Here is a 15,211-nt window from a genome sequence, read left to right as displayed (position 1 = left end):
TGGTTTTTGAATAAAATTTCAATCCAATGGCTCTCATTCACTGATGTTTACTATAACTAGGGGTAGAGAGTGAGGGGTTAGGGGTGTGAAAATTTTTGTAACTCCATTTGGAGAGGAGGGCTACTCTTAATTGAGAAGGCTTTCCAAATTTGTAACTTTTGTTACAATTAATAAAATAATTTTTTCACCATTTTAAATTTTTCTTCTTTTTGTTGGATGATGAAGATGGAGATGAAGATTAATTTGGAGGTTTGTTTTCTCTTTTATTTCTATTTTATTGTTTATTAGTTTAGATTTATTTCTATGCTTGTAGTTAGATTTTATTTTCTTGTTTAAATAACCAAGAGACTAGAACCCTCTTGTCTTAGATTTATTTTATGCTTATAGATTAGATTTATTTTATGCTTATAGAGTAGATTAACATTCTTATATTTAATTCATGTAATTTATTTTATAGTTTATATTTTGTAATTTATTTTGTAGTTTAGATTTTACAATTTATTTTGTATTTATATTTTAATTTCTTACACTATTCACCTTGAGGCTAGAACCCTCTTGGGTTTAGTTTTTCTTTTTGTTTATTTTTATTTTTTTTTATTCGCCTTTAGGCTAGAACCCTCTAGGGAATCACCATTTTCTAAGAAGTGGATTCAATTCTAGATTATCCATATCTTTAATTGAATCCGCCATCTTTACTTTCTTGAATTTTATTTTCATTCTTGATTTTTATTTGTTTCTCGATTTTATTCATTCTTCTTTCTTGCCTTGTTGATCACATTTATTTTTACTCACATCCACTTTCAAACATATTGATTTACACACTATCACTTTCACTCTCATTATCTCTCCACAATCACACTTATTCTTCACTCCTATTTGTCACACACACAACATAAGAACCGATTTATATTTTCTCCTACAAAATACCTTCCTCGTGGGATCGATAACTTTTTATACTATAACTTGACACGGTTGTGCACTTGCAATATTTTTGGTACATGTTTATGCTGCATCAAGCTTTTGGCGCCGTTACCAGGGAGAGTGCTTAAGTAGGATTTTATTTAATTTGGTCTTTTAACTTATGTGTTTTTTGTGAAGGAACCGCTTCGAGCTTGAAGATCGTGGATTGGAGATTTAGAACTTGGAGAATTGCTTTTAGGTAACTCTTCTTTCTAGCATTTTCAATTCCATCCTTTTTAGTTAACTTCACAATTAGAGACAATTAGGATTTAAAAAAAAGATTTTTTTTTTTGTTGACCATAATAAAATTCACCTTTCACTTGGACATTAACTAACAAGATAATAAACTCAAACAATATTCACCATTCTCATAGTTGTTTGATTGTTAACCCTAATAAAAAATATAAAGATTTTTTTCCATCCTTTTTAGTCGTTTTTAATTTCTAAGGTTGCATTTCATATAGTTAGTAGGAATTCATCAAAGTGATTTGAGCATCTTGATTTGACAGACACCTAAAAATATTTTTAAGGACAAAACCCCATAATCAAGATAAGGTGAGGGATTTCATCACCCTTTCCTTAGCCCAAAAATCAATAATTTCTCACTACATCACCCAAGCCTAATAAAACTCATTAGACGTTGGCCTTAAGGATTCGAGCTCAATAAAGAACAAAGAATCCTTAAGTGAACTGGTTTAAGTTTTTTGGATTAGTTGGTGTCTACGGTAAGGTTTAGGGGTTGCGTAAAGTGCTCCGTAAGGAACGAAGTACTTAATTGATCTCTGATCACCCTCTAGTACTATCCTTACCTGGCTAACTACCCGGGTAAAACTTTAATATTTTCACTGTAGGAGTTTTTGATTAGGAGCTGGTCTAGTTGAGTTAGGCTTAACCCTAGAGTTAGAGTGATTAAAAAGTGATTGCTTTTGATTTGTTTTAGTTAGGATTTTCCTTTTTCTTCTCATAAAAAAAAACTAATTTTTAAAAAAAAATTATAAAAAGAAGTTGTTTTGGGTGTATGCAAACGTGGATTAGGGATAATACACATTGATTAATTCATTTTGAACAAATTCCAGAAATGGCATATTCTAATTCACCCGTTCTTCAAGATATGTGCTATTCCAATAGGAATGCAATCCCCTCTTGCATTAGGCTCCCCGAGGCAAGTGGAACCAACTTTGAGCTTCGACCGTAATATATCAACATGCTTCCAAAATTTCTAGGGAATGAAACTGAAGATGCATATATTTTTATCTCAGAATTTGAAGAAGTATGTATAATAATTAAAATAAGAGAATTAACTAAAAATGCAGTCAAACTCAGATTTATTCCTTTTTCCCTCAAAGACAAAGCAAAAAAAATGGCTATACAGCTTACCCATAAATTCCATCACAACTTGGGAGGAATTTATCACCATTTTTCTTAAGAAATGTTTTTCGATCCATAAAACGGTTAAGCTAAGAAATAACATCATGAATTTTAAAATTGTCTCGAGAGAATCTTTTTGGAAGTATTTTGACCGATTTAAAGATTTTCTCATCTAATGTCCTCATCACGGTTTAGAAAAATAGCGATTGTGCCAAATAATTTATGAGGGATTAGATTATTCTTCAAAAACTTCCTTAGAGTCAATGTGCCACGGGGATTTCATGAGGAAAAATGCTGATGAAACTTGGGAGTTTTTAGAGAGTCTTTCTGAAAAAACCATGCAATGGGAACACTGTGATGACCGAGTGTCATCAATTCCCCAACCCAAGTCCAGTGGTATTTCCTTGGAATCGAACATTGCATCTGAAGCTAAGATGGCCACAATCATGCGTAGGTTAGAAGCCTTAGAAATTAAGGAAAGAGCCCCGACTCAAATCAATCATGTTTTAGCCTCAGTATGTCACAACTGTCTGTCACCATCTCATGTTTCAGAAGAATGTCCTCTCTTAGGAAATAATCAGCCATTAGGACAGGTCAACGCTACATTCCAGCGTTACGCAAATGAACAATTCTCTCCAACCTACAACCCAAGTTGGAGGAATCTCCCAAACTTTGCATGTAATCAGGGAACTCACTCCGGAACTCAAAACTTCACTCTCTCTTCAAACCAACAATTTCCTAAGGGAAACACAGTTCCTTTCAATTCTCATCCATAATTTCAACAGCCCAATCTGCTGTATCAAAATCAGTCTCCTCTTCATCAAGCTATAATTCAGACTCCTCACAATCCAGATCAGGATAAACAAATCAGTCTCCTCTTCATCAAGCTATAATTCAGACTCCTCACAATCCAGATCAGGATAAACATCTCAATATCTTGGAATGGGGTTTGGAAACCATAATTAAGGCCTCCACTCAAACCACGAATATGTTGACTCAAACGTCCAGCACTTTGAATTCCTTTATGCAATCAACTGGACAAATGCTCAACTCCAACACTCAAGCTATAGCTAGATTAGAATCCCAATTTGGTCAACTAGCTAGTGCCGTGAGTGAAAAAGAGAAAGGAAAATTTTCGAGTCAACCCGTGGTCAACCCTAAGGACACAGGATGCAGTTCATCCTATGAAGCACAAGTGAATGCAATCCATTCACTTTGATCAAGTAGACAGGTCGATAATCAAGTAAGAACTCCTCCAACATAAACTCTTGATCCAATACAAATTCCTTCTCCTTCTCTTTTTGATGAATCTATTCAACAATCACCCGCCTCAAATGACCAAGAACCCGAACCCGAACCTAAGCCTGCTTTTGATAGGTTTAGACCAGTTGCTCCTTTTCCAGATAGACTCAGGACTAGGAAATACTCCCCTCAAGAGGAGAAGATCCTAGAAACATTCAAGCAGGTTAAGGTCAATATTCCTCTCTTAGATGTAATTGAAAAAATTCCATCTTATGCCAAATTTTTGAAAGAATTATGCACTAAGAAGAGGAGAATAAACATTCCAAAGAAAGTCTTTTTAGCTGCCAATATTAGTGATATACTCTCAAATCCCATACCTTTGAAACAAAAGGATCCAGGTTCTCCTATCATTCCATGTGTCATTGGTAATACTCACATTGATAATGCGCCTTTAGACTTAGGGGCCAGTATCAATTTGCTTCCATATTCAGTCTACCAGCAATTGGGTCTAGGTGTACTGAACCCAACCCGCTGCACTTTGCAGTTGGCTGATAGATCTGTCAAGGTCCCTATGGGTGAGTTAGAGGATGTTCTGATTAAGGTTGGAGATTTTATTTTTCCAGTAGATTTCGTAGTCTTGGAAACACAGCCTGTTTCCAATCCCAAAGGACAGACACCTGTCATCTTAGGATGACCATTCTTAGCCACTTCTAATGCTCTCATCAACTGTAGAACTGGTCAAATAAAGCTATCCTTTGGGAATTTGACTGCTGATCTCAACATTTTTAATCTAGAGGACCAACCAAATAATTAGCCTCTAGAAATAAATTACATTCAGGAAAGATCAGAAGAAGAAGAAGAAAAAGAAGAGTCTGATTTGAGTTTTGAGGAAATTTTTGGTGAGGAGTTGGAAATTTTAGAAATAGCAGATCAGATTTTTGAGAATAATGAAACGGTCTTAAATATTTGCTGCTTTGAATTAAATTTTGAAGAACTCTTTCTTGATGAATTTAGATTCTTGGAGAATAATCAACAACCAAATTTTCAGAACTCAACCATGAATCTTGGGGTTGAGAAAAATGCTACAAAAGAATTGGTTGTTAGAAAAAAATTTTCAGAACTCAACCATGAATCTTGGGGTTGAGAAAAATGCTACAAAAGAATTGGTTGTTAGAAAACAAAAATTCACAGTACAAGAGTCCAAGTTCATTAAGAAATACAAAATACATGACACCAATAATACCTACCTTACTTTGTTGCAAGAATTACTGAACTCCCTGAAATGCTTGGAATTTCATATTATTGGTTATATCAATCTGAATTTATTTAAAATCTAGGGAAGAATTTTTAACAATAAGGTAGGATTCAATGTAAAATACGAGCTCTTCATGTTGAACACTTCATGTTACATTGTTTGTTTTGTTTATTTCAGAATAACAAAGAGAATTTATTCTTCTCTCATTTGAGAGTTTCTTGTTCAGTTGTAAAAAAAAAAGAAAAAAAAAGAAAAAAAAGAAAAGAAGAAAAAAAAGCAAAAAAGAAGAATAAATTTCCGATTCTATCCTCCTCAGACCAAAGGTAATTGCAGATTTTTATTAGTCGTCCAAATGTACTACAAGAAATTACATCTTTAACGAAGGGATTTCCCTTCGTTAAAGAGCTAAAAACCTTCATTAGTATATGCTAACGATGGGGAAAATTCCTTCGTCGCCCGTCGTTGAAACCCTCTAAAGGGTCATGAAGGGATATACTACCCATCGTTATAGAGTCTATAACGATGGAACATATTACCGTCGTTAATATTTATGACAGTAATTATCACCGTCGTTACCATCAGTGACGGGATATTTTTCCGTTGTTACCATTAGTTACGGGGATATTTTCCCGCCGTTGAAGACTAATTAATAATGGTTGCATACCGTCATAAAAGTCCTCATAATGGGTAATTAGTAACCCATCAATGACGGTGCTTTCCCTTCGTTGATGAACAAAGTATGGTTTATAAAACCGTCATTGTAGACTACAAATTACTAATATACATTAATAATAATTTTTCCATTCATAGGCAACTATCATATTATTCTCAACCTAACACTAAGATTCACAACACAAATATATTAAAAATACCCAATAATGAATAAAAGAGAAAATAAAAATTCCATTCATTAATAACATCAATAAATAAAATTTTACCATCCTCAAATATTCAATACTAATAACAAGAGTTAATATCCTAATTGTTCCAAAGAACAATACATAAAACTATCTAAAACAAATTAAAATAAAAATTTAGGGAAGACACATTCTTTCATCTCTAATTATCGTCAAAAGAAGACTCGAGCTACCCCCTCTCCTAATCTTGCATGGATAGCCTGAAAATTTTAAAAAAAATCAAATAATTAAGAAATATCAATTAAGCAAATATTATCTTATTAAGTAAAAATCATATTTTTAGTGCAAGTAGAAGAAATATCAATTAAGCAAATATTATCTTATTAAGTAAAAATCATATTTTTAGTGCAAGTAGTCAATCATAAAAGTATATAAGAGAGTAAAAATCATATTTTTAGTGCAAGTAGTCAATCATAAAAGTATATAAGAGATTTTACAAAAAATAATTATCTAGTCCTGCACATGGTCTCGAGTTTGAGGAGTTAATGAAGGTGATTGCCTAAAAAAAGTTCTTGCAAGGTACATGAAACTATCATAAAAGTATATAAGAGATTTTACAATAACGAATGTTTTTAGCTCTTTAACGAAGGGAAATTCCTATGCTGCCTTCTCTGCTAATATTTTGCCCAGGGCATACCATATCTGTGTGGTAAAAAAATAGAAAGATGTCAAATTATTTTCCAAAAATAGAGATTATCATCACAAATACCACTTCTAAACCTACTCATATGAAACAAAATTGAGACTAAAAGAAAGTTAAAAACTGCCAAATACACATTACTTGTATCAATTGACAAAAATTTGGCTCTGTACAAAACATGTTAATTATGTATAGCAGAAGTCCAAATTAAATATCAAAATGACAAGTATAAGTGGTTCTCATCATTCATTTCAAGTGATAACTATAAGTAACTGATGACTTACCCAAAGCCTCTCACAAATTTCCACAGAGGCACAAGATGATTCATCGAATGGAACTATCGGGTCAATATCGTCTCTCGTCCTTATTGCACATGAGGATTATGTGAGAACAACCCTGTTGGCCTTCTTGTTTTGATGATGATTTAACAAACAATTTACATTTAATATTGTTTGTCTAGTTTTTGTATTTTGTTATTTATTGTAGACAAACAATGAGTTTGAGGATGGATGGAATCGAGCATTCACAATCATATCAAATGGAGGTTGGCGGAATTGTGGAGTGAAGCTTATGAAATTCAAGTTCAAGATCCAAGTTCAGCTTCATCCGTATAGTGTACCAAGTCAAGCTTATTGAAGATCAAGATTGCTTGGGTATATTACTTTAGATTTATATTATGTGTGTTCAATACTTTAAGCTCAATCATATACACACATACACGTATTTGGTTTTATATATATATAGTCATATATATAAATACAAGTTTTGATTTTCAAGTTTAAATATGAAATAAATACATATTTATATATATACATGTTTGTTTTCATATGGTTAAGTTGTTTTGGTTTAGTTATGTAGATATGAAACAATATATATCTTCATATACACTTTTATTTGTTTCATATTCTATTGTATTTAGAAAATATTGTGTTTATAGATTGAAGACTTGTTCACACTATTTTTATATCTCGTATAATGTCTACAAATCTATTTTAAAGTGTTTCCAAGTTGTTTGAACTCGTTTTTGGAAAAATCAAGTTTTTTGTTCATGTACGTGCATGTGTCCGTGCATGTTTTTACAAAACAGATACGTTTTCACAATTGGGAAATGAGATTTGAAAATTTTCTTTGTTCACATATTTATTATCATATATACAAACATTTCCCCAAGTTTTACTAATTTTGGAGTTGTTTTGTTATTTTTAATTGAATTTACAAAACCGAGTTTTCAGTATTTTTTTAGAAACTGTTTATCTGTGTTCATATATTTATTTCTCTCAACTTGGAAGTTATTTTTTATAAATTCTTCCTCTAACATGTTCATCTACATGTCCAGAAACATTCCTCAAAATTTTATGATTTTTGGAGTTGACTTACTATTTTTAATAGATTTTACAAAACTAGAGACGCAGAAAAATCAGATCTGCCAGACTGTTACAGTACCCACGGTCGACCGCTACAGTCGACCGTGAAAGTTACTGTAGCATAACGGCTATATTTTCCTGGTTTCAATTTTTTGGGGATTTGCATCGTTTTTTGGGCTTTTCTTTGGCTTTGGGTTGTTGTCTTGAGTTCTTATAAACACCCATCATCCCTCAACACTTATAACCATCCAAGAAATGTTTTAACAAAGTTTTAACAAGGGTTTAAGTATTGTTTAAGTTTTTTTAAGAAGCTTTTAAGCATTTGAGAGTTTGAGTTTGTGAAATCAATTTCACAAGAGCTTGAGGAGATCATCTATTGGTGTTTGGGCATCCAACTATTCTTCCTCTACCTCTTGATCTATTGAGAAGTTTTCTAAACTCTATTTCTAGCTTTACATCTATTTGTTTGATTATCATTTTATTAAAGCTAGTTTTATATTGAGTTTAGTTGATTTGATTTCACTCATTGTTTACACAAACCCACTTGAGCTTTTTGTATTTACATACATAGTATATTAGGGTTGTGAGAGATTGTAACATTGAGTTGTGCTTAATTGAGTTCTCACCTTGTATGAGAGAACAAACCATTTATTGTTACATTGAGAATGTTGTAAGGTTTTCGGTGAACTAGAAAACCAAGTGTGAGGAGTGGACGTTGATCGGTGAACGTTGAAAACCGACATTGTGAGTGAGTGTATACGTTGATCGGTGATCGTTGAAAACCGACATAGTGTGGTTGTAAACGTTATTCGGGTGAGCGTAGAAAACCCGGTCATGATAGTGGATTTCTCCTCGGGAGTGGGGAGCGGAGACGTAGGACGGATGGTCCGAACTCCGTGATCATATTTAATTGGATTAGATTAGCATAAGACCCTAATCACCCCCCCTCTAGGGTCTAACAATTGGTATCAGAGCTTGGTGCTATTTGATTTAAGGTCTAACCACCTTGAGTTAAAGATCCAAGTTATCTTATTTGTGCTAATCTTATTTTGATTACATTTGTATCTTTCTTGCCTATTTTTACAAATTATGGATATGATTCTAGTATTGCTCCTAAATTTAATATTTTCCCCTATGCTCAATGGTGTTTTAGATTCAAATTATTTGTTCAATCTAAAAATATCGATTTATAGGAAGTCATTGATTGTGCTTATATTGTACCCACGTTGGAGAAATCCAAGTAGAGCAAAGATGATAAAAAGATGTTTATTATGAACAAGCTTATGTTAGAATTTCTATTAAATACATTTGATTCATTTTTGTCTAACAAGTTTGATTCTTTTGATAGCGCTTATACATTGTGAAAATTCATAGAAGCGCATCAAGGAAACTTGGAGAGTATCCAACAAGCTTTGGAGGATCCGGCTTCAAGTTCATATGGAGCATCATGCACACGGTCACTAGGCGATAGCCCTAGTGAGGTTTGCGAGTTCAAATCCATTAATGATTTATCTAGTGATGAACTTGCTTGTGCTAGTGAGAAATTATTACATGCCTACAAGAAATTGTAAAATGATTTTAATGATTTAAAAAGCAAGCATGAGGATTTGAAATCCGATCATAAGTTGTTAGCATCTAAGTTTGAAACTATTTCTAATGAAAATGTGATCCTTAAAGAAAACAACAAAAAATTAAAATTGGATCATGTTTCTTTAACTTCAAATGTTGCTAGTTTAACTCATGAAAAAGATAATGCCATGTTAGAAGTAGAGAACATACAAAATGATACTGCTTCCTTCATAAATGACTATTTATGTTCTACTTCTAATAAAAATGCATATGTGCCTAAAAATAAAGAATTGAATCTTATGAATAAATGCATTTCATCTTTAGATTCAACTTTGAAAACATGCATTAATAATCATAAGAAGCTTATTGATATGTGTGCCAAGACTAAGTCAAAATCATACACTCATTATGCACACATGTATAGCAAAACTTATAAGTGTTCTATATGCGGCCGTCAATGTCATTTAGCTAAGTTTTGTTATGATGCACACAAACATAAGAATTCTAAGTCTCCTTGTGCATCTCATGTAGCTTCTTCATCTTGTACACTTACACATTCACATGCTCATTCTCACAAAGTTCATCATAAGCATGCTAGTGTGTTCAAGTGTGATCATTGTGGTCGTTTTGGTCATTTGGCCGAATATTGTTTTGATTTGAAAAGAAAATCACGGTTGCTAAATGTATTTAGTAGACCACATGTTTTTAAATGTGATGTTTGTGGTAGGTTTGGACATCTTGCTAAATTTTGTTTTGATTTGCAAAATGCTCCAAATTTGCAATTTGCTCCAAAAAGACCACCCTTGTTTAATGATGTTTCTCATTTGTAAAATATTTCTAAAAGACAATCTTTATTTGTAAATAATTCCCGTGCACGAGCTAATGGTCCACAAAAACAAATGAATCTCTTTCATTGCACAAATTGCAATTGGAAGGGTTATTTGAGTGATTATTGCTTTGACCGTGTTAGTGCACTACATGTGCCCAAAATGGTTCATAATCCTAGGGCTTTGAGCTTTAATGATAGGAGTCATGTCCCTAAACAAACCGGCACCAAGAATACTTGGGTGCCAAAATAATTTTTAAGCCAAGAATTTTAGTACTTTTATTTTTCTTTTTCTTGGTTTTGAAAAATATATTTTAAACTTTTATGAAAATAATTCCTTTTATTGGTCAAACTCTTTTATTTTCATGATTATTGGTTTTGTTTTGATGAGAGATTTGTACTTATATAATCCTCTGGATTTATTGGGTGTTTATTCCCAAATCTTATTTACCGGGTGCTAAAATATTTATATGGGTTGATTCTAGCTCAAGAGCTAGATATAGTTACCTCTCTTAATTTTTGAATCAATGATGATTTGATTCTACGTTTTTGGATTTAAACTTTGATTTATGATTTCTTTTGGTTGATTTATTTTTATTTGAAAATATTTTGCATGATTCTCATGTTCCTTTTTTTTTATTTCATAAATCTACTCTTATACATGGTTTTTATGTTCCTTGATATGAGACACTATGTTCACTTTGATATATTTATATATGTTCTCATTGTTTTTATGTATGTGAGTTGTGTTTAGCTTTTTTTTAATCTATGCTTTCTCACATATGTATGCCTTAGCATTCATTTCATACATTCATGAGGCATTTTGATAGCTATTCCCTATATTTGTTTTGTACTCACCCATGCTTATTGATAGGGGGAGCTTTCGCTCTCTTTATTCTTTTTGTCCCCTTTTTGATGTTGTCAAAGGGGGAGAAATATTGTGAGTATACATTTCCTTTCATATATGCATGTGAATTATAATTTATATATTCATTTGTATTCATGCATATATCCTTTTTGTAAATTGTTTGTCATCATCAAAAAGGGGAAGATTGTTGGCCTTCTTGTTTTGATTATGATTTAACAAACAATTTACATCTAATATTGTTTGTCTAGTGTTTGTATTTTGTTATTTATTGTAGACAAACAATGAGTTGGAGGATGGATGGAATCGAGCATTCACGCAGATTCCGTTTTCTACCTGGAAGCCCAACGCATTGTTTAGCCAGAGGATTGTCAATTGGGGCATAAATTGCATATCATATTGTGACAAGAGAATGGCTCATGTTACGAGTCGGCAATTTAGAGATGATGGCTTTGTCATCAGAACTCTCAAGGGATTCACCTTGGAGATGACGTGAATTGTTTGTCCAACTAGGTAATGTCGTATCTTTTGAACTGCGAATACCAAAGCGAGACATTCTTTTTCAACTGGATTGTATCGGTGTTCGGCTCCCATCATAGTCCTGCTTAGGTAATAGATGGCTTGCTCTTGACCCTGATCGTTATTCTGGGCCAATAAAGCTCCAAGAGAATGTTCCATGGCTCTCACATACAACAGGAATGGCTTTCCTGATTTTAGGGCTACAAGAACCGGCGGTTGAGTAAGATACTCCTTAATCTCCTCGAATGCTTTTTGACATTCTCCATCCCAGACAAAGGATGCTCCTTTCTTCATGAGCTTAGAAAAAGGTTGACACCGTCCCGAGAGATTTGATATAAATCTACGAATATAGGCCAATCTCCCTTGCAAACCCCTGAGCTCTTTTAGATTCTTTGGAGGTGGCATGTCTTGGATGGCACGCACTTTCTCCCGGTCAAGAGAAATTCCCTTGGAGGTAACGATAAATCCCAGGAATTTTCCGCTTGAGACTCCGAGGAATGATTTTGTCGGGTTCATCTTCAATTGATGTGCTCGCATGATATCGAACATTGTCTTCAAGTCTGTAAGATGATCACCCTTATGTTGGCTTTTTACTGCTATATCGTCAACGTAGCACTCGATCTTCTTACGTAGGTATTCGTGAAAGATGCCATTCATTGCACGTTGATAAGTTGCACCTGCGTTTTTTAGGCCAAATGGCATTACTGTATAGCAATACACCCCCAGTGGTGTTCTAAAAGCAGTATGCTTTTCATCTTCTGGGTGCATCTTGATCTGATTATACCCGGAAAACCCGTCCATAAAAGACATCCTTTCATATCCGCAGGTGTTATCGATCATAACGTCGGTGATAGGAAGCGGAAACTCATCTTTTGGACAAGCTGCGTTAAGATCGCGAAAGTCGATGCATATCCGGACCTTACCGTTTTTCTTGGGCACTGGGACAATGTTGGCCACCCAGTCGGGGTGCTGCTCTTCCCTAACAAAACCCGAGTCTATAAGCTTTTTAACTTTCGACTCAATTGATTCCATGATCTCTGGACGAAATCGGCGTTGTTATTGCTTGACGGGTTTGGCATCCGGATCGATGTTGAGACGGTGCATGGCAACCTTCGGGTCAAGACCAGGCATATCTTCATAATTCCAAGCGAAGACATCTATATATTCTCGGATGAGAGATATAAGGTCCTCTTTTTCGGATGATGATAAGTCTTCGGCTATAAAGATAGGCTTAGGGTTAGATTCGTCTCCCATGTTGACCTGGATCACTTTATCCTCAGTGGGTGGTTCGCATTGTTCGAAGCACATGTCCCACAAGATGTTGAGGCGTTTGATCCAAGGATCGTCGGTGGATTCGATTAATCCTTCATCACCCCCTACGTCTTCATCTAGATGACTAGTCGAAGCCATGTTCACAGTTAGACTTTTAAAGAAAGGCCCAACACTGACGTCGGATTCCCAAGAAGATGTCCCGGATGAATGGTCCTGTTGTAGATAATTACTGATTTCATTTTCTGAGGCTGACGGGATTGTGACGTAGCCTACATCTCTTCCGGTTTTTTGATAGTAGTCCGGAGGTTTTCCTTCGGGGGTGAGAGACATTCGAATCGGTGTTCGCCTTCCTTTCCCGAAGTTTAAACCCTGTTTTTTATTAAAGTTATACCCCATTCGTTTCATTAAGTATATAGAATTGGGTTCATGGTAATGAAATTGAGCAACTCCATCATCTTCTTCCGAGCTTCCCCGTCGGAGTGGTGTGGGTTTGACTTTACCGAGGCGAATTGGCTTTTGCCCTTTCTTTTTGGACGGGGCTTCGAAGAAAGCCTTTTGTGCATCTTCTACTTCTTCATCTGAAGTGAAGGATGACTTAATTGGCAATGTGAGGCATGCTTCAGCACACAATGTGTGCCATGAGTTGGTACCTGCATTATGATTATTCTCTATTTGTCCAACTTTAAAAGATTCACCAGACAAGTACGCCAAAATAAAGTCTTCATTAATGCACCACTCGTCCTCACTCGGTACATTATTATTGTTCTCAACTGGGCCAATTACATTAAAGTTCAATTCCAATGGACAATTCCCTTCCGGGTCTGGTTCAATGTCGGCTTCGTTACCGCTGTCTACATCTTCTTTCTCCTGGGATTCCAGGTAGAAAACGGAATCGGTGTGAAAGTTTTCAACTCCTCGGAAAGGTTGTCTAAAAATCACTTCCGATGAATAACAAAATAAATAACACTAGACAAACAATATTAGATGTAAATTGTTTGTTAAATCATCATCCTCCAACTATCGGAGTTTAGCCAAAGGAACTAATGCCGATGACGAACACTCCGCCATTGCGGAGTCCCAATCATCAAGCTCTTTCGTTGGGCATGAGAGCTTCACCCACATGGCAGAACATTCTAAAGATCTTTCAAAGAGGGTTGCTGAGCAGGAGGCCATGCTCAAATCTCAGCAGGAGGCCATCAATGAACTCATGGCCCTGTTGACTCAACTCGTCACAGACAAGGCCAAATCTTAGAAGACAGATTCGCCACCTAGGCAAGAATCTTCCCGGAGAGGAAAAGCGTCTTCATCCCGACCTCACACAAGCAAATGAAAGGGAAAAGTGGTTGATGGTGCTGCTTTTGATCAAGAAGCCCACAACCTGGAATCTTCCTCTGATGAAGGAAGAGAGACGGAGAACGAGCATAATCTCCAGTCTGCCAAAATGGAAGAATTGGAAGCCCGCCTCAATGCCATTACCAACAGAAGCGAGCTCCAAGACGAAGGAGTTGTCAGACCCTATCCTGCTAAATGGGATGCGGCCCCTTATCCTCCAAAATTCGAAGTCCCGCTACAAACTTTTGACGGCACGGGATCACCGAACCAACATATCTATTATTTCAAGTCACAGACTGGGAATGTGATATCAAACGATGCCATACTGGCTCGATTGTTCATTGGCGAAACTACCTGCGGGAAGTATTCAAAAATGGGCGGATCTAGAGAGACTCTTCCTGTCGAGATTCTTTGAAGAGGATACGGAAGTATCCATCCATACCCTTCTCGCCACTAAACAGAAGAAGAGGGAGTCCGTCAAAGCCTTCGTCAAGAGGTTCCGAACCATGGCTCTCCGGTGTTCGTCAGGTATGACACAATCTACCTTAGTAGAGACCTGTCGGCATAACTTGCAGACCAACCTCCTAGCCCGAATCAGAGTTGCAGAATGTCGTTCTTGGAGACAACTAATTTCTCAAGGCGAACAGGCTCAAAAGATTATTGTCAGGATCAAAGTTGAAGAACAAAGTAGGCAGGATCAACCTGAGCGATCGGACCAAGCTCAATCTTCTCCTGAGCAATCGGACCAAGCTCACTCTTCCCGGTCAAAACCGGAAGATACTACGGTCGCTGAAGCTAATCCTCTTCAATAGAATGGCGGGTCCACCACAACTATCACGTTAATGATCACCTCTGATAGTCCTTTTCCTCTAAATTCCCCCACCAATCCTCTTCAAGTAGGATGGCGGGTCCACCAAAACTATCACGTTAACCGTCACTCTGATAGTCAAACTCCCTCCAAATTCCCCCACCAATCCTCTTTAAGTAGGATGGCGGGTTCACCAAAACTATCACGTTAACCGTCACCTCTGATAGTCATTTTCCTCCAAATTCCCCCACCAATCCTCTTCAAGTAGGATGGC

The 15,211-nt window shown here is 35.6% G+C and overlaps 1 long non-coding RNA gene across 1 annotated transcript; it reads right to left on the bottom strand.

The window, feature by feature from the left end:
• Positions 1 to 6,215: 6,215 nt before the first annotated feature.
• On the bottom strand, positions 6,216 to 6,772 carry LOC109827962. The gene is made up of 2 exons (XR_002243546.1): positions 6,667 to 6,772; positions 6,216 to 6,384 (listed from the first exon to the last, which is right to left on the bottom strand). It is a non-coding gene; the product is annotated as an uncharacterized LOC109827962 (long non-coding RNA).
• Between the last annotated feature and the right edge of the window lie 8,439 nt (positions 6,773 to 15,211).

Source organism: Asparagus officinalis, unplaced genomic scaffold, assembly GCF_001876935.1.
Source record: "Asparagus officinalis unplaced genomic scaffold, Aspof.V1 AsparagusV1_Un581, whole genome shotgun sequence".
Classification (NCBI taxonomy): Eukaryota; Viridiplantae; Streptophyta; class Magnoliopsida; order Asparagales; family Asparagaceae; genus Asparagus; species Asparagus officinalis.
The sequence above is the reverse complement of the archived record's forward strand: the minus strand, read 5'-3'. Positions and strand labels throughout refer to the sequence as shown.